Source organism: Physeter macrocephalus, chromosome 21, assembly GCF_002837175.3.
Source record: "Physeter macrocephalus isolate SW-GA chromosome 21, ASM283717v5, whole genome shotgun sequence".
NCBI classification, from domain to species: Eukaryota; Metazoa; Chordata; class Mammalia; order Artiodactyla; family Physeteridae; genus Physeter; species Physeter macrocephalus.
Window position 1 is genome coordinate 7,089,531 of NC_041234.1, and position 4,633 is coordinate 7,094,163.

Sequence of the window (4,633 nt, forward strand, 5' to 3'; positions counted from 1 at the left end):
GAAAAGTAGAACTACCATATGACCCAGCAATCCCACTACTGGGCATATACCCTAAGAACACCATAATTCAAAAAGAGATATGTACCACAATGTTCACTGTAGCACTATTTACAATAGCCAGGACATGGAACCAACCTAAAAGTCCATCGAGAGATGAATGGATAAAGAAGATGCGGCACATATGTACAATGGCATATTCCTCAGCCATAAAAAGAAAGGAAACTTAGTTATTTGGAGTGAGGTGGATGAACCTAGAGTCTGTCCTACAGAGTGAAGTAAGCAGAGAGAGGAAAACAAATACCGCACGCTAATGCATATATTTGAAATCTTAAAAAAAAAATTATACCGATGAACCTAGTTGCAGGGCAGGAATAAAGAGGTAGACATAGAAAATGGACTTGGAGACATGGGGTGGGAAGGTGAAGGTGGGTGAAGTGAGAGTAGCATCGACATATATATATAGTACCGAATGTAAAATAGTTGGCTGGTGGGAAGCAGCAGCATAGCACAGGGAGATCGGCTTGTGCTTTGTGATGACCTAGAGGGGTGGGATAGGGAGGGTGGGAGGGAGGCTCAAGAGGGAGGGTATATGGGGACATGTGTATGCCTATGGCTAATTCACTTTGTTGTTCAAAAGAAACTAACACAGTACTGTGAAGCAATCATACTCCAAAAAAGATCTATTAAAAAACAACAAGAGGTTCAATAGGGTGGCAAGTTAACAAGTTATTTTTTAAAATCTCTCATACGCTAGAAATAACCAGTTAGAAAATACTGTTAATATAACATTAAATTCTACCTAGCTATAAAATATATACAATACTTAAGAAAAGACTTAACAAAAACATGCAAAATGTATATGAGAGGAAATACATTGCTTTAGGCAGGAATACAGATGAATCTTGAATAAATAGAAAGTTATACCATGATCCTCTATAGGAATATTCATAGCTTCAAAACTATAATCTTCCCCGAATGAACCTGTAAGTTTAATGTAATTATACTAAAAATACCGGAAGAATGTTTTTATATTGACTGATCTTAAGGACCAGTTCAAAGAATAAATGCACACTAAAAGTCAAGGATCTCTTAAAAAAAAAAAGTCGAGGATCTCTTGATAGGGAAGGATAAGACGGACTTCACCCTATCAATTACTATAACATAAAATGACATAAGTTAAAAAACCAGCCATTGCTGGATTATACTCATGGATCAAGGGAACAGAATAGGAAGCTCAGAAACACCAAAATATATAATATTTCATATATGTTAAAGAGAGCATTTTAATATCTCAAGGGAATAATGGATTATATAATAAATGATATTAGGAAAACTAATGATATTTTTTAACATCTTTTTGGAGTATAATTGCTTTACAATATTGTGTTAGTTTCTGCTGTATAACAAAGTGAATTAGCTATATGTATACATATATTCCCATATCCCCTCCCTCTTGCGCCTCCCTCCCACCCTCCCTATCCCACCCCTCTAGGGGACACAGAGCACCAAGCTGATCTCCCTGTGCTATGCAGCCGCTTCCCACTAGCTATCTATTTTACATTTGGTAGTGTATATATGTCCGTGCCACTCTCTCACTTCGCCCCAGCCTACCCTTCTCCCTCCCCTTGTCCTCAAGTCCATTGTCTATGTCTGCGTCTTTATTCATGTCCTGCCCCTAGGTTCGTCAGAACCATTTTTTTTTAGATTCCATTTATATGGAATCTGCTAACTTCTGCTAACATTGGGGATTTGTTTGTTCTTCTTTCTCTAGTTCTTTTAGGTGTAAGGTTAGATTGTGTATTTGAGATGTTTCTTGTTTCCAGAGGTAGACTTGTATAGCTATAAACTTCCCTCTTAGAACTGCTCTTGCTGCATCCCATAGGTTTTGGGCTGTCCTGCTTTCATTGGCATTTGTATCTAGGTATATATTTATTTCCTCTTTGATTTCTTCAGTGATCTCTTGGTTATTTAGTAGCTTATTGTTTAGCCTCCATGTGTTTGTATTTCTTACAGTTCTTTTCCTGTAATTGCTATCTAGTCTCATAGCACTGTGGTTGGAAGACATACCTGATATGATTTCAATTTTCTTAAATTTAAAAAGGCTTGATTTGTGACCCAAGATATGATCTATCCTGGAGAATGTTCCATGAGCACTTGAGAAGAAAGTGTATTCTGTTGTTTTTGGATGGAATGTCCTATAAATATCAATTAAATCCATCTTGTTTAATGTATCATTTAAAGCTTGTGTTTCCTTATTTATTTTCATGTTGGTTGATCTGTCCATTGGTGAAAGTGGGGTGCTAAAGCCCCCTACTATTATTGTGTTACTGTCAATTTCCCCATTTACGGCTGTTAGCATTTGCCTTCTGTACTGAGGTGCTCCTATGTTGCTGCATAAATATTTACAGTTGTTATATCTTCATCTTGATCCCTTGATCATTACGTAGTGTCCTTCCTTGTCTCTTGTAATAGTCTGTATTTTAAAGTCTATTTTGTCTGATATGTGAATTGCTACTCCAGCTTTCTTTTGATTTCCATTTACATGGAATATCTTTTTCCATCCCCTCACTTTCAGTCTGTATGTCCCTAGGTCTGAAGTGGGTCTCTTGTAGACAGCATATATACAGGTCTTGTTTTTGTATCCATTCAGCCAGTCTGTGTCTTTTGGTTGGAGCATTTATTTCATTTACATTTAAGGTAGTTATCGATGTGTATGTTCCTATTACCATTTTCTTAAATGCTTTGAGTTTGTTATTGTAGCTCTTTTCCTTCTCTTGTGTTTTCTGCCTACAGAAGATCCTTTACCATTTGTTGTAAAGCTGGTTTGGTGTTGCCGAATTCTCTTAGCTTTTGCTTGTCTGTAAAGGTTTTAATTTCTCCATCGAATCTGAATGAGATCCTTTCTGGGTAGAGTAATCTTGGTTGTAGGATTTTCCCTTTCATCACTTTAAATATGTCCTGCCACTCCCTTCTGGCTTGCAGAGTTTCTACACCTATAATTTGAATGTTGGTGCATTTAATGTTGTCGCAGAGGTCTCTGAGACTGTCCTGAAGTCTTTCCATTCTTTATTCTTTATTGTGCTCTGCAGTAGTTATTTTCACTACTTTATCTTCCAGGTCACTTATCCGTTCTTCTGCCCCAGTTATTCTTCTGTTGATTCCTTCTAGAAAAGTTTAATTTTCCTTTACTGTGTTATTCATCATTGTTTATTTGTTCTTTAGTTCTTCTAGGTCCTTGTTAAACGTTTCTTGTATTTTCTCCATTCTATTTCTAAGATTTTGGATCATGTCTACTATCATTACTCTGAATTCTTTTTCAGGTAGATTGCCTATTTCCTCTTCATTTGCTTGGTCTGGTGGGTTTTTACCTTGTTCCTTCATCTGCTGCATTATTTCTTTGTCTTCTCATTTTGCTTAACTTACTGTGTTTGGGGTCTCCTTTTCACAGGCTGCAGATTCGTAGTTCCCGTTGTTTTTGGTGTGTGCCTCCAGTGGGTGAGGTTGGTTCAGTGCCTTGTGTAGGTTTCCTGGTGGAGGGCACTGGTGCCTGTGTTCTGGTGGGTGGGGCTGGATCTTGTCTTTCTGGTGGGCAGGGCTGCAACTGGTGGCGTGCTTTGAGATGTCTGTGAACTCAGTATGATTTTAGGCAGCCTCTCTGCTAATGGGTGGGGTTATGTTGTTTGGTATGGGGCATCCATCACTGGAGTATGCTGGCCGTTGGGTGGTGCTCGGTCTTAGCATTGAGACGGAGACCTCTGGGAGTGCTCTCGTCGACCGATACTGTGTGGGGCTGGGAGGTCTCTGGTGGTCCAATTTCCTGAACTCACCAGAGGCCCAGGCCTGACACCAGGCTGGAGCACCAAGACCCTGTCAGCCACAAGGCTCCGAAGAAAAGGGAGAAAAAAAGAAATAAATAAATAAAAATTAAAAAATAATAGAAAATAATAATAAGGGAAATAAAAAAGAGCAACCAAACCAATAAACAAATCCACCAATGATAAAAAGTGCTAAAAACTATGCTAAGATAAACATAAAAATCAAAAACAAATCAGTCGCAGACAGCAAACCCCAAGTCTACAGTTGCTCTGAAAGTCCACCATCTCAATTTTGGGATGCTTCGTTGTCTACTCAGGTATTCCACAGATGCAGCGTACATCAAGTTCACTGTGGGGATTTAATCTGCCGCTCCTGAGGCTGCACGGAGAAATTTCTCTTTCTCGTCTTTGTTCGCACAGCTGCCGGTGTTCAGGTTTCATTTTGGCCCCATCTCTGTGTGTATGTCGCCCTCAGGCATCTCTTCCCACCCAGACGGGATGGGGTTAAAGCAGCATCTGATTAGGGGGGTCTTGCTCATTCAGCCTGGCGGAGAGGTAGGGGTACGGTAGTTATAATTGGAATGTGGGGCGAGCCTGTGGCGGCAGAGGCCGGTGTGACGTTGCTACCGCCTGAGACACACCATGTGCTCTCCCGGGGAACTTCTCCCTGGATCACGGGGCCCTGGCAGTGGCTTGCTGCACAGGTTCCCGGGGGGGGCAGTGTGGATAGTGACCTGTGCTTGCATACAGGCCTCTTGGTGGCTGCAGCAGCAGCATTAGCGTTTCATGCCTGTCTCTGGGATCCAAGCTGATAGTCG